Source organism: Myripristis murdjan, chromosome 22 (genome assembly GCF_902150065.1).
Source record: "Myripristis murdjan chromosome 22, fMyrMur1.1, whole genome shotgun sequence".
Lineage (NCBI taxonomy): Eukaryota > Metazoa > Chordata > Actinopteri > Holocentriformes > Holocentridae > Myripristis > Myripristis murdjan.
In genome coordinates, this window is record NC_044001.1 from 2,470,025 (window position 1) to 2,497,524 (window position 27,500).

Genomic DNA, 27,500 nt, shown 5'->3' on the forward strand with positions numbered 1-27,500 from the left:
AAAAAAAAAAGTGTAAACCTCTCAGTGTCATCATTGTTGTTTATTTGGAAACATATTGCATTTCATTTCTTTAGGACATTTATTCTTTGCCAACAAACCCTCCAGAAAAGGGACTTTGGCCCAAGGCGGGGGGGGTTCAACATGAAAAGGGCCGAGCCAGCGGAGAGGTCCCTGAACGCACCATCACCGCTGCTGGGTGTGTGGTTTTGGTTTGAACCGTGTTGACGCAGGTACACACGCTGTGATTTTGGACTGTCCCGGATGAAACGTGGCGATATTTCTGGTCGTGGCTCCGAAATGGCCAACGTCTCGCCACCAAAGACTGACAGTGTCCGAAATTTGTGATAACCATCTCACAAGGTGACTGCTGCTTCGCCCAGTGTCTACGAACCAACCAATAGGAACGCAGCATAAAACAACATCACTGGGAGCAAAACCCGATGATGGAGGTAAAACCAGAAAAACAAAGAAGACAAAAAAACTGCGTCCACACTCTCCTCCTTTGCATTTTAGTCCAAACACATTAATATGACTTCATATTAATAATCAACATTAACACATTAATATCACTTCATATTAATAATTAATATTAACACATTAATATCTTCGTTGCGAGAGCTGCCACTAGAGCGGTGCAGAGTGATCACGTACGCTGATGACATTTCCTCGTATGTTGATTTGCAATCCACTTTTTTATGAGACTGCTGAACCCTCACGGTAACGTTAATCTCTCTCTCTCTCTCTTCCACTTTGACGTACACTCTCTCACCCAGATGTGCGGCGGCCACGAGCGCGAAGCGAGGAGGGATGTTTCGGAAAGCTCATGAGGAGTTTGATCAACGTCGGATTTGAAATCACAACACGAGCCGCTCTCAAGGGGACGACATCTGGCACTGGATGATCTGACGTGAGCAAGCACTCGCCGGTACCAACGCAATCCTTAAAAACCCTTAAAAAGTAAGAACTGAATCCTCTTTTTGGTTGGCGTGGCCGATATTGGCTAAACTTTAAGTATAAAAGTGTATAAAAAGTAGAATAAAACACATGAATTTGTATGATTATGAGGAGCTGCTGCTAACAGCTTGTGATGACACAGAGTCAGTGTGTCCTTCCTCTCTCGGCCTGCCCTGTACAGTCACTGTCAGTGTGTGTGTGTGTGTGTGTGTGTGTGTGTGAGTGACGGCGGCTCATCGGAACAGCGTAGCGACCGGCTTTGATCTCTGTGCCTCTGATTAAAGCTAACGAGCTCGTTTAATTCACAGCAACGCGCTCTGATAGGACGAAGATGGTTGATGTGATTGCATTAGAGCGCGCATGTGTGTGTGTGTGTGTGTGTGTGTGTGTGTGTGAACTGTTAAATGGGAGTGCATATGTGTAAATATATACTTATATGTGTGTGTGTGTGTGTGTGTGTGTGTGTGTGTGTGCTTAACCATCTGAGTCCAGGGAAACCTCTGAATGAAATTCCTTTTATTTCTTTCAGTAAAATGGCCCATGAAGATGCACTGTTATAATTATTGTTGTTATTATCATTATTGTTGTTGTTGTTGTTGTCGTCATTATTGTTACTGGACAGCACCGCCCTGCTGGCCGCTGAGGGAACTGCTCAGTTTAAATGGTGTTTAAACCGAGCTAAATGGTAAATGGAGTGCGTTTCTGTTTTTCTATCAACCTCAAAAGTGCTCTACAATGTCTGCCTCACATTCACATGCTCACACACACACACACACACACACACACACACACACACACACACACACACACATATAGCGGTCCAGTGTGTTGCTCTCTGGAGGCGCCGGGGATCGAACCTGGAACCTCGTGAGCCTCACAGGAGAGACGATTGCAGGAACCGGACAAATTAAAAATATATTTCATGTAATTGTTGCTTTTGTATTTTGACATGAAATTGTATGTAGTTAATGGAAAAAAAAATCTTATTACATTTTTTTTCCTTTTGACTTATTTCTTATTCATTGCTTATTTAAAAAAAAAAAAAAAGACTTTTCTTTAATCAGTATTTTTATTGGATTTTAATTTAGTCTCTATTTTCCATTCTGTTTAATACAATTGAACACTAATAATTCATTTATTTTATTTTGTATTTCCCTCTTTCAATATATTCTGCTGTCTTTTACTTAATTGACCTGAATTTTTTCTTTGTGCTCTTTTTTGTTTTTCACCGAGAAACCTGTCTCCACAGGTGACACCTGCAAAATAACCCTGTGTGTGTGTGTGTGTCGAGATAACCGTCTGACCCATTCGTTGAGAAATCTTAAGACAGCCTTGCACACACACACACACACACACACACACACACACACACACACACACACACACACACACAGTGTTTCTGTTGATATGGTAATGCAGGTGAACAGGGTGAATTCTTATCAATGACAGGTCAGTGGTTGGCTGACACAAACACACACACACACACACACACACACACACCCCAACATTTATCTGAAGAGAGACGATGAAAGTAAGAGAAGCACAGAGAGAGAGAAAGAGAGAGAGAGAGAGAGAGATTATGAGTGAACATATAACATCCTAATCTTGCTGTGCAGCTGTGAGCAGAGATGAGAGGATCCAGTCCGGTTTGTGAAACAGTCACGATAATTTAATCCACAGATTCCTACAGATTATATTGAACACAAACTGTCCATTACTGTGTGTGTGTGTGTGTGTGTGTGTGTGTGTGTGTGTGTCATGTCTGCTCGGAGCGCCGCGAGCCGTGTGCTGCAGGTTCCTGCTGAAAGGCTCCAGGTGGCAGATCTCTGCTTCCTCTGTTCAAAATGGAACAAGTCCTCTAACTACAGCGAGAAGGAACTCATCACATCTGATTCCTCTGGGATTCCTTCTCTGTCGGACACCGTAAAGCGGACAGTAACGCCGAAAAGCGGAAACCTCGCAGCAGAACTCGACAGCGACCGTCACACTTTGAGTCAAAGTTCCTCAGCAGAACTCGGATTAGGATTTTTAAACTAATCCCACGTCTGTAGATCCCAGACGCCGAGCGGCCTCCGCGTGCTCGGCTGCTCTCAGGCTGCCACACTGCAAAAACTCAAAATCTTACCAAGATTATTTGTCTTATTTCAAGTAAAAAATGTCTTATTACTAGTCAAAATATCTCATTACACTTAAAATAAGACATGATCATGTCTTGCTTGATATTTGCTTGTTTCATTGGCAAAATTTGCCAGTGGAAAAAGTGAAAATTCACTTGAAATAAATGAAAATTAGCTAGAAACAAGAAACAAATTTTGCCAATGAAACAAGCAAATATTCAAAATTGTCTAAAAACAAGTTACTTCTGAGGTGATCATGTCTTATTTTAAGTGTAATGAGATATTTTGACTAGAAATAAAACATTTTTGACTTGAAATAAGACAAATAATCTTGATAAGATTTTGCGTTTTTGCAGTGCAGACCAACCGCTTAGATCTGATTGGCAGACGATAGAGAGGCGGGGCAAACTTCAAACCACAGAGCCAATCAGAAACCAGGCTCAGAGTGGGCGGAGCCTCGATGCTGCTGACCTCAGATTTTTACTGAAAAGAACGTCTTCAACCGCTTCGTGATCACCGACATTTTGATCATTATCTGTCATTTAATTCCATTTTTTTTCTCAGTAACTGTACCTGATTACTTGATTGGATACTTTTATTTTGAAATTCCCGTGTTACTGCTTCCTCACGTTAGGGATGTGAAGGGGTGGAGGAGGGAGAATGAAGCATGAAGGAGGGATGAATGATGGATGAAATGATGGAGGTGGAATGATAAAATGAAGAAATGGAAGGGGTGAAGGAGGAAGACAGGGTGAAGGAGGGATGAAGCAATGAAGGAGAAATGCAAGGATGAAGATGTTTACACGATGAGCGAACGATGGATGAAAGGATGAAGGACGCGTTGAGGAGGAATGATGAAAGAAGGAATGGAGGGATGAAGGATGACAAAATGAAGGAAGGGTGGAGGAGGAATGACTGAAGGATGAATGTGGGGCAAAAACGAGTGGAGGGATAACGGACGAAGGAGAAAGGAAAGGATGAAGAAATGAAGGAGAAATGGGGGATGAAGGAAGGATGATGGAGGATTCAGGGACGAGTGGAGGAGAGAGAATGAGGCATGAAGGAAGGATGAAGGGATGAAGAGGCGAGGGATGAACGGAATCGAAGATATGAAGAGATGAAGGAGGGATTACAGGGTAAAGGAAGGATGAAGAAAGGATGAGGGGATGGGAGAACGACAGAGCGAGCGATGAAAGAACAAAAAAGAAATAAAAGAGTGATAGAGGAGGAATAAAATGAAAAGGTGGAGAGGATGAAGGGATGAGGGAGGAGTGATGGAGGGATGAAGAAGAAGCAATAATCCTTATGTCGCCCCCTGCTGGCAGAGAGGAGCGTTACTGTCCACACCTCCGCTCATCCCTCGCTTCCTCTCTTCCATCCTTCCCTCACTATCTTGCTTCCATCCTTCCATCCTTCCCTTGCTTCCTTCCTTCCATCCTTCCTTCGCTTCCTTCCTTCTATCCTTCCCTCGCTTCCTTCCTTCCCTCCTTCCTTCCCTCCCTCCTTCCATCCTTCCTTTGCTTCCTTCCTTCCTTTCCACGCTTCCTTACTTCCATCCTTCCCCCACTTCCATCCTTCCATCTTTCCCTCACTTCCTTACTTCCCTCACTTCCTTCCTTCCCTCACTTCCATCCCTCCCTCACTTCCTTCCTTCCTTCGCTCACTTCCATCCTTCCCTCACTTCCTTCCTTCCATCCTTCCTTCCTTCCTCACTCTCATTTCTTTATTTCTTTCTGGGGTTTATGTGCATTTGTATGAACATCTATTTACGTTCATACAGTGTGTGTGTGTGTGTGTGTGTGTGTGTGTGTGTGTGTGTGTGTGTGTGTGTGTGTGTGTGTAAGTACGTGTGTGTGTGTGTGTGTGTGTGTGTGTGTGTAAGTACGTGTGTGTGTGTGTGTGTGTGTGTGTGTGTGTAAGTACGTGTGTGTGTGTGTGTGTGTATGTGTGTGTGTGTTCTGCTAAGGCTGGTTGCTTCTCTCTGCTTTCCAACTCCCCCTTTTCCTTTTTCTTTTCTTTCCCCCCTACAACTCCCCCAACACACACACACACACACACACACACACACACACACACACACACACACACACTCTGGTCTCTGAGCGGTTTGATCAGCGCTGATACGTGTTGACAACGTCTAATCTGAAAAAATTGAAAGAAATGAATTAATATGCAAATTCATCCTTTATAATATAAATGTCCTTGAAGAGAAGAGAGAGAGAGAGAGAGAGAGAGAGAGAGAGGGAGGGAGGGAGGGAGGCAGGGGGGTAAAAATGAGGCAAAAGAGAGAAAGAAAGGAGGAGGGAAGGAGAGAGGAAACAGAAGGGGGGAGGAGAAAGGAAAAGAAAAGGAGGAGGAGGAGGAGAGAGAGAAGAGAAAAGGGTAGAAAAAGTACAGAGAGGAAAGGAAAAGATGGAAAGAAGGAGAGAGTGATGGAACAAAGAAATAGAGAGGAGAGAGAGAGAAAAAAGAAGAAAAAGTGTGTAGAGAAGAGGAAAAAATAGGAAGTGAGAGAGGAGGAAAAGAGGAAAGAAGAGAGGGATGGAGCAAAGACAGAAAGAGGGCAGGAGAGAGAGAGAGAGGAAAAGAGGGAGAAATCGGAAGACAGTGGAGGAAAAAGAGAAAGAGAGAGAGAGAGAGAGAGAGAGAGAGAGAGAGAGAGAGTAGGGGGGGTTCCCTGGAGCTACTGCAAATCTTCCTCTCCTCCCCCCTCTCCTCCTCCTCCCTCCTCCCCCGCTCCCTCTCCTCTTCATCCCTCCATCCGTCGATGTTCTCAGTCAGTCGGCGTCCTCCAGGAAATCAGCGGCCGATCTGACAGAGGAATAATGATGATGGAGGGAGAGAAGAAGAAGAGGAGGAGGAGGAGGAGGAGGAGGACGGACGACAGGGGAGCCCTCTCTCTCTCCCTCTCTCTCTCTTTCTCTCTCTCTCCCCCTCTCTCTCTCTCTCTCTCTGTGGATCTGTCTCTCGCTCGCTCGCTCTCTTTGTTATTCACTTTGAATTAATGGGATTAGTTTCCCCATAGAAACACACACACACACACACACACACACACACATGGAAGCACAGACAGCCTTGATAGGGAGGTGTTGATGTAGAAAGGTAGATGTGTGTGTGTGTGTGTGTGTGTGTGTGTGTGTGTGTGTGTGCAACACCAAGTGTGCAACAATTGTGACAAATCAACAGTGTGTGTGTGTGTGTGTGTGTGTGTGTGTGTGTGCGCGCGCACGTGTGGTTGTGTGTGAAAAATGCCCAAAACGAGTGTGTGTGTGTGTGTGTGTGTGTTCATCGCTCGCTTACAATTAAACAATTTCAGCGGCGAGTGGAGGGGGAGGGGGAGGAACGGGGGAAGAAGAAGAAGTAGAAGAAGAAGGAGTGGAAGAAAAGGGGGAAAAGGGAGCAGGAGAAGAGGAGGAAGAGGAGGAAGAGGAGGAGGTCATGAGGGAATCCGGCGGTGTTTCTCATTCTGCGGCGCGCGGCTCGCCGTCTTCGGGGACGAGGCTCCTACAAGACAAAGATTAGCGCTACAAAGGCAGCAGGTGGCTGCCGGCGCCGCCGCCGCCGCGACTCCGGGACCCAATTATCTACGGCAGCAAACTTTCCCCGTTTGAAGGACAAATGATTAATTAAAAAGAACAACTCACCTACGCCTGTGATCTTTGGACAATACCCAGAGTGCTCGGCGTTTGTTTCCACGCTCGCTCCTGCGTGTGCGCGTGTGTGTGTGTGTGTGTGTGTGTGTGTGTGTGTGTGTGTGTGAGAGATTGTGGGAACTCTCGGTGGGACGGTGTATCATTGTCAGGCAGCCTAATGGTGCCGCCTGGTTCAGGGAGCTGTTGTGTCCGACTGATAACTAGCTAATGTGACGCCGGCGCCGAGGAGAGACAAAGCACGGAGCTACAGCAAGGTCACCGCGACCTCCGGGCGCCCGCCGCCACCGCCGCCGCCGCCGCAACGAGGCGCCGCGGCGACAAATTGAAGGCGGAATGAGGCAGACACAGATATAATTGGCTTAACGACGGCAGATAAGGCTGACACGTGTAGCAAATGAACGAGTCGTTTAGCGGCGCGGCGGCGAAGCTTTCCGAGAGGAAACGCCAACAAAGTGTCTGAAGTGGCACCGTGACACAAACTCTGAGAAAAAGGTGAGCTCTTCTCACCACGAACCTGACAGAATAATGACGTTACGTTATGATTTCACATCGTGTCTCATCTGTTTCATTATTCGTGAGTTCTGATCTCAGCCAATCACGTTTTTGGTTTCACTTTCCGCGCTCTCTCCAGCCATCTGGTCTCCAAAATGGCAGAGCTACTTTCTGCCGGAGCGCTGCCGCTGTGTCACCGGCCCCGTATTCACCGTACAGTGGCAGTGCTGCGGCAGAAAGTAGTTCCTCTGTTCCGGAAGCCGGAGCGCTGAGAGAGAAACTAAAACCCCCGTGTGCTGCTGCCGAGCCTCCCTCAGAATAAACTTTCAGCTTCGTATCGACGCTCAAAGTCTCCCTGTGGGTTGAATGTGGGACCGGAGCGCAGCTGTGTGGTGTGCCACGGCGGAAAGTAGTTCCTCTGTTTTGAAAGCGAGGGGACTGGAAAGAGCGCTGAGAGTGAAACTAGAATAAACACGTCATTGTGCATCCTTCAAAACAATTTTTCAGCTTTGTATCGATTCTCAAAATCTCCCTGTGGGTTGAATGTGGGACCGGAGCGCAGCTGCGTGGTGAAACCGTGGCGACGATACAGCAGAAAATAGTTGGTGTCGCATCCTTCAAAAGTAATTTTCATCTCAAAACGGTGCTGTTTTCCGGTCTGAAGGGACGACCCTCCCGGTGAAGCTCTCGCTCTCGCTCTTCCAGCTGATGGACCAAACCTGGTGGATCTATCAGACTCACATGAGGCAGCAAATATTCCTTTCTAATACTTCAAGTATGACTTCTAGTTCCAACACTTCAACCAGGGTTAGCACTGTTCCTGCCAGCACTGCTTAAACTGCACGAGCTGCTAATTCAGCTGCTGACTCCTTCCACTGTTACCACTTCAGCCACTTTAACCGTCCCATAATATCAGCGCAACATGAACACAGAGCCAGTGAAGCATCAACGTGACGGTAACTCTACTCCATGAGGCACAAACAAGGTCTTGCTACCAGGGAAATATTCCAGTCTGAATGTTGCTGGTTTGTTTTACACATCTCAAAAATGATAATAATAATAATAATAATAATACTAAAAAAAAAACAACAAAAAAAAGGTTACTAAACCCTGCCGGTTTGGCGGTTTGTTGTTTATTATTATCATATTATCATGTGCACAGTTTACCATGTCATCGCTCTCTAATGACACACACTGCAATACTAACAGTACACCAGCACTCCACTAACAGTATATCAGTGTCTTAATTTGTTACTTTTATAATTATAATTTTAAAATCTTTACAGCATAATTTAATTTGTTGTTCTTTTAACATTATTTAGTTATTGTCATTTCACTGGATTCTGCCTTTAATTTTGCTGTTATGAAGCAGTTTGTAACTATCGTTGGAAAAGTGCCATACAAATAAAGTTTATTATTATCATCATCATCATCATCATTATTATTATTATTATTATTATTATTATTATTATCAACATGGATATAACATAATTACAATTGCAACTCCAGCATGTATTTTCTGTTTTATCATCACTTCTCCTCCTCCCTCCGCTCTCCTCTCGTTTTTCCATCTTTCCTCCTTTTCTTCCCCCCCCTCCGTCTCCTGTTTTTACCCACAATGCAACAGCGGGAGCCGAGGGAGATCAGAGAGTCATCGGGCGAGAGACAATCATGACAAATGTGCCGTGGCTCTCTCGCTCGGTCACACACGCACACACACACACACACACACACACACACATGCACACAGAGTATAACCTGCACAGGCATTAACAGACACACACGCACTGTACCTGCAAACACACACACACACTTCCTAAATGCACATAGAAATGCACTGCACTCACTATGTGTGTGTGTCTCTCTCTCCCACACACACACACACACACAGGCGTGCGCGGAGGCAGAGCGGCCGTGCGAGGCAGCATTCATCACAGAGAGAGAGTATTGTCAGTGAAAGTTTAATTGCGTAAACACTCCGTAACTGTCCTGTCATATTCCTGCTGCTCCGGCTCACTATCACCTCCACACTTATAATTGAATTGCTACCGTCAGGGGAGGAGCGGGGGGGAGAGGAGGAGGAGGAGGAGGAGGGGAGGGGAAGGAGGGATTGGAGAAGGAGAAGGAGGAGACGCTCACCTTATGAATAGAATGTGTTTCCTATCAGGCAGGATTTGACAAATTGTGTCAGGAAGGAAAAGCCGAGGCAATAATTTCTCGGTTTAGTGAGGAGGAGGCACAGAGAGGAGGAGGAGGAGGAGGAGGAAGAGGAGGAGGAGGAGGAGGAGGAGGTGGGAGAGGAGGCAGGAGGAGGAGGTGCAGGGAGGAGGAGAAAGATAAGAGAGGAGTTTAACCACGTCAGCCCCGCCGGTGCCATTAGCGGCTTCGTCGTTACAAACACGACCGAAACCCACAGCACAGCACTGGAACTTCAAAATAAAGTGTCATCAAATTCACTTGAACTTTATTTTGAAATTCCTGCGGAGATCCCCGAGGTTTCCAAAGATCCCAAACATGAGCTGCTGGATTCCAGGGAAACGTGTCTGAAGTGATGCAACGACAAGGAAAACACGATGAAAATCCTTAAGGGGAAATTTAAGGGAATGTCAGTTTAAGGGGTTAAATTCGTGATCCTCAGCTGATTTTTGCCCAAAATGGAAATAAAAAATGTTTTCTAATTAATCTTAACATTCAGATGAGGCTGTGTTCACTGATGCCAGGACAACATCCATCAACAGGAACAAAATAAATAATAATGTATATTTCAGGACTGTAAGTTTTATTTTTTTTTGTCTCTTTGTACTCGTGTAGTTGTGACATAGAATAAAAAAGCTCAGAAAAGAAAGGGAATAATAAAAAGAAAAAAGAAAAAGCTAACCAAGAAAAAAATGATGATGCAGGTGAGATAAGAATAAAAAAAGAAAAAGATAAAACAGGTGAAGAAAAGATAAAGGAGGAAAAAAAAATAATCAAGGAAAACAGGCAAGGTGTGTAAGCAGGAAACGAAAAACGAGAAGATGAAAAGGAATAGAAGAAAATAAAGATCATTACGGGAGAAAAGAAAAACGAGGGAAGTAAGAGGATGAGAAAAGCAGGAAAAACAAGGAAGGAAAGGAAAAGGATGAAATGAAAACGGAGCAAACAGGTTTATAAGAAAAGAAGAAAAGAACAGAGAAACAGAGAAACAGAGAAATATAAACAAAAACGACTAAAGAACTGAATGACTGGAAATGAAAAACAAAAGAATAAAAGAAAACAAACGACAGGAAAAAGGAGGAAAAGACTGTTGACATAAAAACTGAAGAATAGAAGGAAAGAAAAGAAATGAGAGAAACGGGGCCGTGTGTTTCCTGCATGTTGGATCATTTATAGATGACAAATGGTGCATGTGCCAGTGTGTGTGTGTGTGTGTGTGTGTGTGTGTGTGTGTGTGTGTGTTTGTCCGTTTGCTGGAATGAAATAAAACAGTTTTTCTGTGTGTTTCCTGATGTGAGTGGAGCCCCGCTGGGATTTACCTGACACACACACACACACACACATGCAGATGTGCAGCAGATAAATAGATAAATCCACAGCTCAGCGTCTCACTCAGGTCTGACTAAACACATGAAAACAAAGATGGACGCCGCAAACATCACACACATGAACATCACAATCAAATATCACAAACAAACATCACAAATATCACAAACAAACATCACAAATATCACAAACATCACAAACAAACATCACAAACATCACAAATATCACAAACAAACATCACAAATATCACAGACATCACAAACAAACATCACAAACATCACAAACATCACAAACATCACAAACAAACATCACAAATATCACAAACAAACATCACAAATATCACAAACAAACATCACAAATATCACAAACAAACATCACAAATATCACAGACATCACAAACAAACATCACAAACATCACAAATATCACAAACATCACAAATATCCCAAACAAACATCACAAATATCACAAACAAACATCACAAATATCACAGACATCACAAACAAACATCACAAACATCACAAATGTCACAAATATCACAAACATCACAAACAAACATCACAAACATCACAAACAAACATCACAAATATCACAAACATCACAAACATCACAAACAACACAAACAAGACAAACATTACAAACAAACATCACAAACAAACAACACAAATATCACAAAAAACAACACAAATATCACAAAACAAACATCACAAATATCACAAATATCACAAACAAACATCACAAATATCACAAACAACACAAACATCACAAACAAACATCACAAACAAACAACACAAACATCACAAACAAACAACACAAATATCACAAACAAACAACACAAACATCACAAAAAAACAACACAAATATCACAAAACAAACAAACAAACATGCAGTGCAGACTCAGCTGCAGGCTCCCTGCTGTTTTCCCTCCTGAGTCGTGTTGACGTGTTCAAGTCAACACCGGCTGTGCGCCCCCTAGAGGCTGAACCCTCAGGCCTGTGTGTGTGTGTGTGTGTGTGTGTGTGTGTGTGTGTGTGTGTGTGTGTGCGTGTGCTTGTGCGCGTGCGTGTGTGTGTATACAAGATACAAAGATACACAAACACCAGGCTAAACAGATACGTTTTGAATTTCGGTTAAAATGATCCCAGTGATCTGTTATCACCGTCGTGACTGAACAGCCTTCCATCAGTCTCTGTACGGCTTTTATTTTTATTATATTATCATTATTATTATTTTATTCCATCACTTTGCAGCTGCTATGAAACCCTGCAGCCACGTCACTGATCGCATTTTCATTTTCAGTGATCACATGACAGTTAATGATGTAATAATAATCAAAGCATAAAGTTGTTGTTATGTTCAGCAGGTTAATAAGAGCAGAAATGACAAAAAGAAACATGAAAACATGAATTTAGATCAAATGTTCCTGTTGAAAATGAGACCACATCAAGGGCGCGGGAAGGGTGGTGCTGAGGGTGCTGCAGCACCCCCTGCTGAGGAGGGGTGGAATAAATGTCAAATTAATTTTACCACATTTCAAAGTCATTTTCTTTTGAAAATGACTTGATTGTGGCAGTCACTTAAGGTGTGGACAGGGGGAGAAAGTAAAACGTGTATTAATCTACTGCACCTAATGCAAGGAAAACGAAAAACATGTAAAACGCGTGCAGAGGGGCAATCACACCGAGACACATCAGGCGGCACCATCAGTCGGTATCAGGCGAGCCGGCCGCGGCACCGGCCAGCATGAGGCAGCTCACCTGTCAGATCCGGCAGACCTGACCGGGTGGGCGCGGTGCCGGATGATGCCGCGACGGGCTCGCCTGATGCCGACTGATGGTGCCGCGGCATGTGCGGGTCAATACGGTAGTCTAGAAAACTAGTGATTTTTTTTTCTCGTGCGCCCCCAAGTAGATTGCGCCTTGGGCAGTTGCACTGCCCATAGCAGAAACCGTCCCTGCTGCTGAGTCTGCCAGCACAGCGGGATACTGCTGCAACTCTCTCTCACTTGTTTGCGCTGCGCTCGCACAGCTGGTTGTCTGTCTGTCACTGAAAGTTTAGCCTCCAAATCAGTGGTGTAGTCTACGTGATACGCAGGTATACGGCGTATACCCACTAGAAAAGGTCCCGCATTTCCGTATAACCACTTAAAAATGCGCAAAGATACGTATGAGTATGTTTTTTTGACATAACGTTCACTTTCTCCTTCATAAAGTCGCCTTCTCTGTGTTACGAAGCGCCTCTTTTTGACCATTTTTCGGGGGACACTACAGCTGGAGCTAACGTTAACGTTTCAGAAAGGGAGCCTGTGTGTGTGTGTGCGCGCGCAGGTGCACCCCCCTCCCCACCCACCCACCCCATACGCAGCACCCCCTGGCAAAAAGTAGTTCCCGCGCGCATGGACCACATCGATTCAAATGTAAGACAAGTAATAATTTATGAGGCCTGGAATTTGAAAAACTGAATTTACGACATCTGAAGACTTTTTAAGACGCAGCAAATAGTCAGATTGTTTTGGAGCTGCAGCAGAAAGCGAAGCTCTCTCATTCAGTAACTCTCTCTGTGTTTTTTCCTTTTTTTTTTTATTAGTATTATTTATTTATTTTTATTTATTTTTTGGCTGGTTTTATTTATTTATTTGACCCGGCTCTTTGCTTTTAATATTTCACCTGTCTGAGAAATAACATGACGCAATAAAAGCACAAGCCTCTTGTTCTCTCCTCTGCTCTCGCTCTTTTTTTTCCTTTTCTCTCTCTTTCATTACATTTCATCGTCTCTCTGACTCTTCTGCCCCCTACTGGTGACTACAGGCAGGACATACAGACAACACTGCGCATCGATGCCAACCGCAAACACGGCTGCAAATCCACCGATGTCATCTGGGATTGCAAAAATTTGAATTATCAGGTATATTCAGATTAACACAATGAACTGTAGCTGGGAAGACGAAGCCATTTCTGCTGCATTTTGGTTGGTTAGAGTTAAATTTACATTAAAAAAAAAAAAAAAAAAAAACAGCGTCAAGGTGCCTGATCAGAGACGTGACGAAGAAAGAACATGAAAAAGGATAAAAGTCATTAGAAAACATGTTAAAAAAAAAAAAAAATCAACATCCACAAAGCCCTGATACAGATTATTCAGTAGATAATAAACAGATAAAACTGCAGGAAAATGTCTTTTTTTTGTAATATTGTTTATTGTTTATAAGACATGATCTCTGTTTAGTATAAAGTGTCTATGAGCTCCAAGAAAAGCTCTATAAAAGTAAAATGTATTATTATAATTGTTGTTATATAGTAAAATGTGCACAATATTGAGGTTAGAAGGGAAAAATAATTTCTATGTGGCCGTTCCTACGAGTGAAACTGTTGTTGTTGTGATGTCCCGTTTCTCCGATGTGACCTGAACGCATCATTTGTCTTCGTCTGGTTGCTCTCCACTTTCCGTTGTTGTTGTTGTTTTCGTTGTAAACAACAAACCGAGCCGGAGTGGCGAGCACCTTTCTGTCTCTCTGTTGATTTGCTTTTTCATCACCAAAACAAACTCGCTCTCCCTCCCTTTGTTTCTCCGTCTCTCTTTATTTCCCCTCTTTTAATTTCTCTCTCTCTCTCTCTCTCTCTCTCTCTCTGTGTCTCTGTGGCGGCGCTGCCTCCCCGTCCCTCTGTTCGTGTTTGGCCAGACGACAGCGGCGTCCCCAGATAAAAAGCCGGCGAAACAAGAAAGGGGAAGCAGAAGAAAAGCAGGAAGAAGAAGAAACAGAGAGGGGTGAGGATGACAGACGAGAGTGTTTGGTGTAATTGAATCCAGGCGGCGGCGCAGGGAGGACAGATGGACGGACTGAGCAGATTAGCATCCGTAATCAGAGGCGGACGTGAGCAGGAATAGACGCGGCAGCCGTGTTCATCAGCCTGCTAACTAGTTTTACAAACACTTCTGCGACGCCTCTGACGCACAAAACTCACGGTCTGTCAGCCCGACGCCGCAAGGCCAGGCCGGCTCCGGGAAGGCCCGGCTCGGCGGGCACGGAGAAACCAGACCAGAGAAACAAGACCTGAGAAACCAGACCTGAGAACCAAGACCAGAGATCCCAGACCAGAGAACCCAGACCAGACAAACCAGACCTGAGAAACCGGACCTGAGAAACCAGACCAGAGAACCCAGACCAGAGGACCCAGACCAGAGAAACCAGACCTGAGAAACCAGACCTGAGAACCAAGACCAGAGAAACCGGACCAGAGAAACCAGACCTGAGAAACCAGACCAGAGAACCCAGACCAGAGAAACCAGACCAGAGAAACCAGACCAGAGAACCCAGATCAGAGAACCAAGACCAGAGAACCAAGACCAGAGAACCCAGACCTGAGAAACCAGACCTGAGAACCCAGACCAGAGAAACCAGACCAGAGAACCCAGACCAGAGAAACCAGACCTGAGAAACCAGACCAGAAAACCCAGACCAGAGAACCCAGACCAGAGAAACCAGACCGAAGAACCCAGACCGGAGAAACCAGACCGGAGAACCCAGACCAGAGAACCCAGACCAGAGAAGCCAGACCTGAGAAACCGGACTAGAGAACCCGGACTAGAGAACCCAGACCGGAGAACCCGGAACAGAGAAACCGGACCAGAGAAACCAGACCGGAGAACCCGGACCTGAGAACCCAGACCAGAGAAACCGGACCAGAGAACCCAGACCTGAGAACCCAGACCTGAGAAGCCAGACCAGAGAAACCAGACCTGAGAACCCAGACCAGAGAACCCAGACCAGGATCCCAGACCAGAGAAACCAGACCTGAGAAACCAGACCAGAGAACCCAGACCAGAGAACCCAGACCTGAGAAATCAGACCTGAGAGCCCAGACCGGAGAACCCAGACCAGAGAACCCCCTTTTCACGGCGAGACAAAGAGTTTTGAAGACGAACTAAAGGGCAAACCCGAACCTGCTGTGATGTGTCACACGCTACAAATGAATCACACAGAAACCGAACGGGCGGAGCCGGCGTGGGCCTTTCGGTTCGCGGCCAATCAGAGTGTTTGCGGGTGGGTCTGGTCGCCACGGTAACAGCTGTAAACATTCAGCTGACTTCACAGCGTCTGCAGAAGAGCTTGTTTCCGTCAGGAGCAGAACTACGCCATAACTCTCACACCATCGCCTGTAATATTCCTGTAGTATTCCTGTAATATTCCGTAGTATTCCTGTAATATTCCTTTAGTATTCCTGTAATATTCCTTTAGTATTCTTGTAGTATTCCTGTAGTATTCCGGTAGTATTCCTGTAATATTCCTGTAGATTTCCTGTCGTATTCCTGTTATATTCTTGTAATATTCCTGTAGTATTCCTCTATTTTTCCTGTAGTATTCCTGTAGTATTCCTGTAATATTCCTTTAGTATTCATCTATTTTTCCTGTAGTATTCCTGTAATATTCTTGTAGTATTCCTCTATTTTTCCTGTAGCATTCCTGTAATACTACTGTAGTATTCCGCTATTTTTCCTGTAGTATTCCTCTATTTTTCCTGTAGTATTCCTGTAATATTCCTGCAGCATTCCTGTAGTATTCCGGTAATATCCCTGTAGTATTCCTGTAGTATTCCTGTGGTTTCTGAGCTGTGTCTGGGGGAAAAGGGCCTGTGTGAGTTGGTCTGTAGTGTTCACACTGGAAAGTGCCAGAACATTTTCCAACAACAACAACAACGCAGCTCATTAGGATTAACTCAGCTCACATCTAATCTGCTCATATTACCGTAAAGTCAAATCCAAATGAAGGCTGAAATAACTTTATTGGCAGCAGATGATTTGAGTTTGTTTGTTGTTCTTTGTTGTGATGAAGAAACTTCTGGTGAAGCTGAACTTCAGTCATGCTGAGGTGAGCCGGGCCAGGCGGCAACCTGCACACGTTTCATTTAAAATCAGACGGATTCACTCTCATGCTGTACGGCGGCGTGTCAGGGCCGCCGTGTGGGGAGGAAACAGAGGGGGTGAAAAAAACAACCAGAAAATTCTGAGATTAGAAAGTCACAAATTTGCAAGAGAAAAACTCGCAAATGTAGTTCTTTTTCTTGTAAATTTACTATTTTTACCTCAGAGAAGATGCAAGTTTTTTCTTGTAAATTTACTGGAATCTGGAAATTCTTAGTTTATTTATTTATTTATTTATTTTCTCCGAATAGCATGCTGGGATATGCTCCTGCCTCCAGATTACGATTACATGAGGATTAAAAGATGAACTGCCTCCACAGAAGTCAAAGAAAAATACAAGATTATGAAAATACAACAAAAGGAAGCTGCAGTATTTTTTTTTGGTCATTTCTTGTTAAGTTGGTGTGTGTGTTGTGACATGGAGAGTCAGGTTGTGTGTGTGTGTGTGTGTGTGTGTGTGTGTGTGTGTGAGTGAGTGAGTGAGTGTATCCTTAGAGAAGCCCTAAGGCTGAGCTGCTGCTAAGAGACAGCAGCAGCAGGATGAGGTCAGAGGTCACACACACACACACACACACACACGCACATACACACACACACACACACACACACACACAATTTTATATTTATTGTGTCTTTTCCCTCATCCCTTCTCTGACTTTCCTGCCTGTTCTTCCTTCCTTCCTTCCTTCCTTCCTTCCCTCCTTCCTTACACCCTCCCTCCCTCTCGCTTCCTTCATTTCTTCCATTCTTTCTGCCTTTCCTCCATTCTTTCTTTTTCTGTCTTCCTTCCTTCCTTCGCTCCCTCCCTCCCTCCCTTCCTTTCTACCTTCCTTTCTACTTTCCTTCCTTCCATCCTTCCTTCCAAATAAAATGCTGTGATTGGGTAAAAGACGGCCAACCCTCACTCTGTCTTTCTTCCTTCCTTCCTTCCTTCCTTCCTTTCTTTCTTTCTTTCTTTCTTTTTCTTTTTCATTTCATTTCTGCCCCTTCAGTCCACCAATACACACCTGATGGCAGCTCACACACTGTCCTTCTCTTTAAACTTGAGGGAGTTTTACTAAGTACACACACACACACACACACACACACACACACACACACGCTGCACTCCTGTGAAGTTGAGCAGTTGGACTTTGACAGTGCAGCGTCTGTGTGTGTGTGTGTGTGTGTGTGTTATCAGCGCTGTGACAGACAGATAGCTCAGAGGCGTTTCATTCGGTGTCCGGAGCCGCCCTGTCCTCCTCTGCCTTTATCTTACGGCGGCCGGCTCCATTGTAAACAGCCCCGTCCTCGTTAAGAAGCCTAATTAGAAAACTCTAATAATAAAGGCCTCTGATTGGCTATTGTGTACTCTACAGATTCCAATTAGAGCGGCAGAGAGCGAAGCCGCCGTCTAATAAAACTTAACCAAACGGATAATTTTGTTTTAGTAATAATCCTCCGGCTCTGAAAAGTTCTTTGTTTGCCTCAAGTGGTTTTATTGCCTTTTTAAAAAAAAAAGGACAAAAAAAGAAAAACGTTTATGACACTGATTTAATTAATTTGAGCACTTTTACTAAATCCATTGTGACTAATTCTGCCTGTGAGTGAGGAGTCACAGTGTAAAGATCGTTCAGGAGCTTCGGCAACAGGCAGCAGGCAATGATTTTATTTTCATGATTTTCTGAAATTAAAATTCAGCATCCGTCTGTCCTTTTTTTTTTTATTTGTCGTTTTCTTAGGTTTCATGCGGGGTCACCGTTTGGCTGTGTTGAGCTTCGTTTGCGTATCCAAAAGGAAAAGTTTGTCTGATTTTCTGCAACACTTGAGCTCACATCTGCTGGAATCCTGTTTGTGTTTAAATATTCTGGATTACACCGCGCTTACACCTCCGGCCTCAGGTAAACGCTCTGTTTCACTGCAGGACTTTGTTTTTTAAGTTCCATCACGTCTGGTTTCCTTGTTGTCTCGCAGTCACATCCTGTCTGGTCAAAGCTAAACACAAAAGTTTTTTTTTTTGTTTTTTTTTTCCTCTTCCACAGCCAGCTCGCTGTGTAATCAGCCAACATCTGCACCAACATCCAACATCCAACATCTAACGCGCCGTCTGCTGCTCTGTGACTCGCCCTTTTATCTGTTCCTCTGCAAGAAAATCTGTTTCAAATTAAAAAAGGAAAACTAAAGCATCTGCTGCCTTCACTCTGTCAGCGAAGCCGAGGAGGAGAAACCCTCAAATCAGTCAACCTGACGAAAAACTGAAAATTCTGCCGTCCAAATGTTCCGGCATGGAGTTCAGCGTGGAAACTAAAAGTTCCCGTCAGAGAGATGGAAACTTGTTTGTGGTTATTAAATAATGTTTTAAATGCCAAAATAATAATAATAATAATAATACAAAATTATAAACTACAGAAAGTGGCTTGAAATCACCTCTAGGATTTATGAATATGCAAATTTGCAACATCTCCCTCCCCTCCTCCTGTAAAGGTAACAGGACAAATCCAGCCTCCATGCTTGGGCCTCGGTCAGACTTTTATTGTGAAGAGAAGATGACTTATTGACATGTCGATGTGTCTGAGTGGTGACTTTTACTTTCTTAGTTTGTTTACATCACTGTCAGCCTGCAGCCTGTAGGCTGATGGAACTGCAGTAGAAGTAGAAGTACTGTTCCTCTGCTGGTATTTGACTGCAGTACAAGTAGAAGTACTGTTCCTCTGCTGGTATCTGACTGCAGTAGAAGTAGAAGTACTGTTCCTCTGCTGGTATGTGACTGCAGTAGAAGTAGAAGCAGTGCAGTAAAAATCTCCTGCAGTGAAAGTGACTGAGCTCCTTAGAAAAGGGGCTTCCTTGCTTTTATTTTTTTAAAAAGTTTTTCTTGTTGTTCTTATTGTTTTATGAACACATCTCACTGTCAGTTCCTACATGTTTACTTTTCAGCACTGCAAGTTTTACCTGTATTTTATTTTAAATGCCATTTGTTTTTAGTTGTGTCTCTATGCATGTGTGTTTATGTAAGTAAAAAAAAAACAAAAAACTTAAGATTATTAAAAGGTGATTAATGAAAGAGTTATCGTTATTGCTGAGGAGGATTCCAGCTTCCTGTTTTGGTGGAGTTTGGAGGAGTTTTGGTGAAACACGACTCTGGTTTGTGGGAAATGACACTCGCTGGGTAGAGAAAAGAGTCCGTCAAGGCGTGTCAGCGGTGAAATCTGATTGGTGGAGAGGTGAGCGGCGAGGAGGAACCCACGTGCAGTCAGGTCTTCTACGAATAAAATATCTTTAAGGTGTGTGTTATTGTGCCTCCACATCCCTCAGTGTGTTTTTCCGAGGTTTTAAATACATAATTTAAATGATGATGATGATGATGATAGTGATGATGATGGTGCCTCGCTGTGACCTCGTGACCCCGGTGAGCGTCCTCGTCCTCCTGCTGTTTGCCGTCTCTGTCCTTGGCTCCTCCTCCTCCTCTCTGTGGTTCGGCTGCGGGACGCCGGCCGGCTGCGTCCTCTGTTAATAACCCTAATTCTGCCCTCCACAAATGCCATAAGTTCCCCGTTATTAGCCGCCGGCGGTCTAATTGTCCGCGGCGTCGCCTTGTTTCAACATCATAAGTCTTTGATTATTGTTGCTAATTATGCTATTAGCACAATGGATGGGAATAATTCGTCATAATCGCACACATTTATCATAATTACTGAAGTTTACAGTCACCTGCGTTTAATGTCATTTAAACGACCACCGGCTGCCCAAGGACACACTCACACTCAGCGTGTGTGTGTGTGTGTGTGTGTGTTTGCTTGTCAATGCTTGAGTATGTTCTGTGTGTATGCCTGTTTCTCCATATTGTATGTGTGTGTGTGTGTGTGTGTGTCCGTGAAGAGTATTTGTATTTGCATTTGAAATGTCACATGGACAGCAGGACAGGAGGCAAAGGTCGAATCCGCTGGGACACACACACACACACACACACACACACACACACACACACACACACACACAGAGCAAATGGAGTTGTAAACACACACACACACACACACACACACACACACAAACACACGGATTTACACCCCTTGCAATACATACATTTCATCCTGTTACACACACACACTGAGCAGGGTGTGTGTGTGTGTGTGTGTGTGTGTGTGTGTGTGTGTCTTCATTTTGGTTGCAGAACCAGAATAAAATGTCTGCTACTGTCAGCCTCAGCCTGCAGGCCTTTATTTTCATACTACTACTACATCTACGACCAATACTATTACCAATACTACTACTACTACAACTACTAATGATAATACTAATGGGTCAGTATTTTGAAAGTGTAGTTTCAGCTCTGTTTTCCCACAATGCAGTGCGTGCAACATTAAAATGAAAATTGGTGAGTATTACGATTTTGGGACACAGGTGTGTTTTTTCTGTAACATAACCACACCTGCAGTACCATAACACACCTGTAGTACCATAACACACCTGCAGTACCATAACACACCTGTAGTAACATAACACACCTGCAGTAACACACCTGTAGTAACATAACACACCTGTAACATAACACCCCTGTAGTAACACACCTGTAGTAACATAACACACCTGCAGTAGCACACCTGTAGTAACATAACACACCTGTAGTGACATAACACACCTGTAACATAACACACCTGTAGTAACATAACACACCTGCAGTAACACCTGCAGTAACACCCGTAGTGACATAACACACCTGTAGTAACATAACACACCTGTAGTAACATAACACACCTGTAGTAACATAACACACCTGTAGTAACACCTGCAGTAACACCCGTAGTGACATAACACACCTGTAGTAACACCTGTAGTAACATAACACACCTGTAGTAACACCTGTAGTAACACCCGTAGTGACATAACACACCTGTAGTAACACCTGTCATAACATAACACACCTGTAGTGACATAACACACCTGTAGTAACACCTGTCATAACATAACACACCTGTAGTAACACCTGTAGTGAGGTATCACACCTGTATTTGTGTGAAAACCAGTCCAGTTGATGAGATCTGGTGTGTGTTGGGTTTTATTTAAAGGGGTCTAAGTGACTCCCGCTGGTTAAAAAACGGTTAATTTTGAAGATGACAGGAGGATTCAGCTTCAACTCAGAAAACCTGCCTTTAGTTTCTGTGCAGCCGAAACACACACACACACACACACACACACACACAGTTATTATTATTCTCCAACACACACTCAAGACGGCCACTCTCACCGCCGCTGGACTCTTCAAGACTGAAATCTGCAGCCACTCCACCTCCGTCTGCACTCGTTCTCTGCTGGAGTGTTTCACTTTACGTGTTTTTTTTTTTTCCCGTATCACACCATCTTTGCACACGTGGGAAACCGCTGTGATTCCCGAAGCTTCAATAAATACAGGTTTTGAATGAACTGGATTCCCGAAAACAGCTGCGCGTCCTTCGAGTGACGAGGCTGGCAGTCAAAGTCAACGGCGGGCGGTCAAAACGCCGGCATGACCCTGAACTCATCACATCTGACGGAGGAACGCTTCAGAGAGGAAGTAAGAGCAGAGCGGAGAGGCAGAGCCCACTTTTTTTTGAGTCCTCAGTCAGATTCTGAATTACACTTATGAGTTATAATTTGCACCACTCACCCTTCAAACCAGATAAAGTAAAATATAAAAAAAAAAAAAAAAAAAAAAAAAAAAGAGCGGCGGCAGACGAGAGTGGCCGGCCGCAGTTTGACTGATATTAGTCAAATTGCGTCATCTTCTTTTTAAGATGACTCTCTTAACTGCAAGAGGGAGGACGCGGCGCTTCAAACCCACGGCTCTCCTCCAAGGTCACCTCATATTTTAACTTCAATCTCAATACTTTATGAGCGTGACTGTAATTAAAACTGCAGCTGGGCTCTCTGCCGCTCTGCAGGGAGGCCAGCGCCAGGCTTACTTGTGTTTTTATTAGGGGATCAAAGCCTGTTGTTTTGTGCTGATTTAACATCATCATTATTATTATTATTATTATTATTATTATTATTATCATTATTATTTCTTTTCTTCTTCAGAGATATTTTCACAGATTCCCTGGGGATGGTAAATGGTAGAGACTAGGGGTGTAACGGTACATGTATTCGTATTGAACATTTTCGGTACAGGATGTTGGGTTCGGTACAGGATGTTGGGTTCGGTACGGGACGTTGGGTTCGGTACGGGACGTTGGGTTCGGTACGGGACGTTGGGCTCAATACAGGGCGTTGGGTTCGGTAAAGGACGTTGGGTTCGGTAAAGGATGTTGGGTTCGGTAAAGGATGTTGGGTCCGGGACAGGACGTTGGGTTCGGTAAAGGACGTTGGGTTCGGTAAAGGACGTTGGGTCCGGGACAGGACGTTGGGTTCGGTAAAGGACGTTGGGTTCGGTAAAGGACGTTGGGTTCGGTACAGGACGTTGGGTTCGGTAAAGGGCGTTGGGTTCGGTACAGGGCGTTGGGTTCGGTAAAGGACGTTGGGTTCGGTACAGGGCGTTGGGTTCGGTAAAGGACGTTGGGTTCGGTACGGGACGTTGGGTTCGGTAAAGGACGTTGGGTTCGGTAAAGGACGTTGGGTTCGGTACGGGACGTTGGGTTCGGTACAAGGCGTTGGGTTCGGTAAAGGACGTTGGGTTCGGTACAGGACGTTGTGTTCGGTAAAGGACGTTGGGTTCGGTACAGGACATTGGTTTCGGGCCAAAGCTATAACAACTGCCATTGAAGTTATTATAAATATAGATTTTATATGTATTTCGTTTATTTGAGAATATTTTATTTATTGGAAAACTTATTTTATATATTTTTTGTTTATTTGAGAACATTTTACCTATTGGAAACTTATTTATATGTATTTTGTTTATAATGATAATATTTTATTTATTGGAAAACTTATTACAAGCACTTGGCAGCAGTGTTCTATTTTTTTTTCTATATTTTGTAGACCTCAAAACCGCAGTACGTACCAAACCGTGATTTTTGTGTATCGTTACACCCCCTCGAAGAGACATGAAATTTTGCACATTGATTGGAGGTTGTGTGCAAAAGCTGGCCAATAAATTTGGCCCCAGTCGGCCTGATGGGGGCGCTATAGCTAAAAGGTCAAAATTTTGAAATTTAAAAAAAATCCTACCTCCTACATCGCACTTCCAGTTTACATGAAATATGGTGCAGACGTCTGTGAACCCTCACTCGGCAAAAGTGCCTCAAGAACCGATCAGAGCCAATATCCGATATGAGATCAGATATCAGATTTTTCTGCCATTTTGAATTTTTTGAGATGATTCTGAGATTATAAAGTCACAAATTCCTGAGAAATACAATCTCGGAAAGTTTGTTTTTCTTGTACTATTAATAATAAGGAAATACTCTTGTGGTTCCTTGGCCAAAAAAAAAAAAAAAAAAAAACAGAAAATATTGTAAATTTGTGACCTCATCATCTCAGAATTTTTTCTCATAAAGTTAAGACTTTAATCTTGGAGTTCCCGCCCTAATACGCTGTCGTAGTTAAAGCTACAAAAGACACTACAGAATCATCTTTGTGTGTATGTGTGTGTGTGTGTGTGTGTGTGTGTTTCTGATCCCGTTAAGTGTTTTCCCATTCACTCCTCCTGAACGCAGTGAGAGTTCGTTTTTTATTCATGTTCGTCTCACACACACACACACACACACACACACACACACACATACACAGCTTCCCAGTCAAATAAAAGCATTTAAATAGTTTTTTTTTTTTTTTTGGAGGCTCTTTAAGTGGAGGGTCTCGCCTCTAAAGTGGGATACTTTGCGGCGCGGCGTGAAGAGCGCCTTCTTGTCTCTGCTGCTGGAGTGAAGCGGCTCTCAGCTCCACATCGCTTTACATCACAGAAACTTTAACACACACACACACTCGCACACAGACACACACACACACACACTCACTCACTCAGTGCTCCTTATCCTCGCTCGCTCTCTCTCTCTGGACAAATTAACATTGAAAAATCCTCATGCATATTCATAAAAATCCTCCAATCCGCTCCCTCTCCTTTCTCTCTCTTTCTGTTTCTCTCAGTTTCTTTCAGTCTCGATCTCTCAAGACAAACTTACACCGGGGAGTGAAAGTGTGTTCCCCCACCCTCTCTCTCTCTCTCTCTCTCTCCCTCTCTCGCTCTCTCGCTCTCTGGACAAATTAACATTGGTAAGGACTTGCACATTCATACATATCATCCCACCCGACTCCTCGCTCGCCCCGTCTCATCCACCCCATTCTCTCTCTCTCTCTCTCTTCCTCTCTCTTTAGACAAATTTACACTGGAGAACACACACACATCTCCTCTTATTCTCTCTCTCTCTCTCTCTCTGTCTCCCTCGCTTTCTTTCATTTTCTCTCTCGCTCACTGCAGACAAACTTATACTGACAAACACATGCATGCTCGCTCGCCCTCTCTCTCTCTCTCTCTCTCTCTCTCTCTCTCACTCTCTCTTGATCAAATTAACATAGGGGACACTCCAACACACTCCTATTTCTCTCCTCCCTCTCTGGTTTCGGTGCACGGGAGGTTTGCAGAAAGGCGGAAAAAGAAAGAAAGAAAGACAGAAAGACAGAAAAAAGAACAAAAAATCACAAATGTGGAACTCCAATTAATTTAAAGCCCCCTCCTCCTCCCACACCCACCCCCTCCTCCACCTCCTCCTCCTCCTCCTCCTCCTCCTCCCCCCACCCCTTCACCCCCACCCATCACCACCACCAATCAGCCCAGAATAAATCCGCGGCAGATCTAATTACGGCGGCGTCTCGGAAGGCCCCGGCCGCCGCGAAGCCAATCTTCCCCTGCTTGTTTGAACAGGCTGATGAACTGAGGGACTCGATGGATATCAAGTCATTTTGTTTAATTTATAAATGGATTTTCCCCTAATACTTAAATTATCATCAGCCAGAGAGAGAGAGAGGGAGAGAGGGAGAGGAGGAGGAGAGAGAGAGAGAGAGAGAGGCACAATGGAAAGGTGGAAAGTCGTGAACATGGCGGTGCAGAGGAGGAGGTGAAGGAGGGAAGGGGAGGGAGGAAGGAGGGTAAAGGGGAAGGAATCCCGGTGAGGAATGTGTCTCCTTTCCCACTTTACAGCGGCTTTACAATGAGCCGCGCTAATTAAATTCAGCCGCATGCAGCAGGGAATGCTGGGAAACCGGGGTGGCGGGTGAGGGGTGTGCGACGACAACAACCACAAAAAGATGAACAACCACAAAAACAACAACAATACGGGCTTGGAAACAACCAAAGTTTACACACCGATTTACCGTCATGACATTCACGCTGCAGGGAAATCACAAAGTTCACGACGCTGACCATCTGAATCCACATTTAAAGGGACAGTCTGTGATTTCTCCACAAGAGCGTCTGCCCTTCCACTTGGTTTCGTTTTGGTCGGTGTCTTATTTTCCTACTGTCTTTAAACACACCGACCATTAACAATTATGCCTTTTCCAGTAGTAGCGAGTATTATATTCTCCAATGGGGAAAAATTAGGCTGTGTTTATGTAAATATGCAAAAAAAAAAAAAAAAGTGATCAAAGAGTCCCAGTAAACTCAGAATAGCTCCTAAATATCCTCCTAAGTATCAAACAAAGATTTTTACTTGACACTTAGGGCAACATTTCACATCCTTCCCATTCACTTGTAATGGAGAATCCAATGGGTCCATATCTCTGGATCTGACCCGCCTAACGACTCGGAACCAGCGTCCATCTGGGGGGTTTCAGGGACGCTGAACGTGTCGGTCTTCGCCCCGAGTCTCTACGACTTTCCATTGTTTTGTATTGATATTTTATCAGTTTCGGAGGGGATAAAAATGGTTTGCTGTGTTCAAAATGAACAGCCTCCTCCTCCTCCTCATCATCATCATCCTCCTCCTGCTTCTGCTCCTCCTCTGTTCCCTCCTGACCTTCTTCATCCCTCCTCTTCCTCCATCTTCCCATGACCTTTTCTCTTGTTCCCTCCCTCCTCCTCCTCCTCCCTCGTTCAATCTTTTCCAGAGACCTTTCATCCTTCGCCTCTCTCTTGCCCTTCCTCCTTCACTTCACCTCCTCCTCCTCCTCCTCCTCCTCTCTCTCTTCTTCAGTCTTTTTCCTTCCACATCCCTCCTCTGCCTCTTTTTCCTCCTTCTCTCCTTTTTGTCCACATTTTCCTCTCCTCATTCCTTGATTCCTCGCCCCAACAATTCTCTACGTCCATTCCAAAATAACAAGAATTTTTATTTTTCGTGGGCTGATTGTACAGGTCCAGGAACGTGGTTTTATTCTGAAAGAGGTCGATCTGCTTTTGCAAAGGCATTTCTACTGCAATGTTTGTTTTTTTGTTTGTTTGTTTGTTTGTTTTTGTTTTTTTTACAAACATGCATGTTGGTGTTGTAATCAGCTGTTCTCAGTGACGGCAGATTAGGGCCACTGTAAAAAAAATAATAATAATACGGATGCGAGAGAGTAGGGGAGTAATATTCTGAGACAAATATTCGGATATTCTCTGAGAATAAAGTGCTTAAATTATCAAAAATACCCTCACAAATTTATAGACAAAAATAGAGATTATAAAGTTAGGAAATTATGAGAAAAAAATTAGTTTACTTTTTTTTTTTTCTTTTTTTGGTCGCCTCACTTTGCTGAATCTGGTTCTTCGTTCCTGGTTCTATATGACGGTGTATTAGGGCCATAATCGGGGGACAAAAATTATGGCGCTGAGGGGAAAAAAAGACGTCAATTTCTGGATTTTTTGCTTGTAAAATTACCACTTTAATCTCAGAGAATATATTTGTCATAAATTTACAACTTTAATCGCAGAAATTCAGTGTTTTTTTTCGTGGACTATTATCCCCCTCCGCTGGCTCTGTT

The 27,500-nt window shown here is 44.0% G+C and overlaps 1 protein-coding gene and 1 pseudogene across 1 annotated transcript in view; both read right to left on the minus strand.

Annotated features, from left to right (window-relative positions):
* Positions 1-27,500, minus strand: part of LOC115353980 (tripartite motif-containing protein 35-like) — a 993,629-nt pseudogene that overhangs the window by 201,802 nt on the left and 764,327 nt on the right.
* npas3 (neuronal PAS domain protein 3) overlaps positions 1-27,500 on the minus strand; it is a 357,351-nt gene that overhangs the window by 35,953 nt on the left and 293,898 nt on the right. The window lies entirely within an intron of this gene.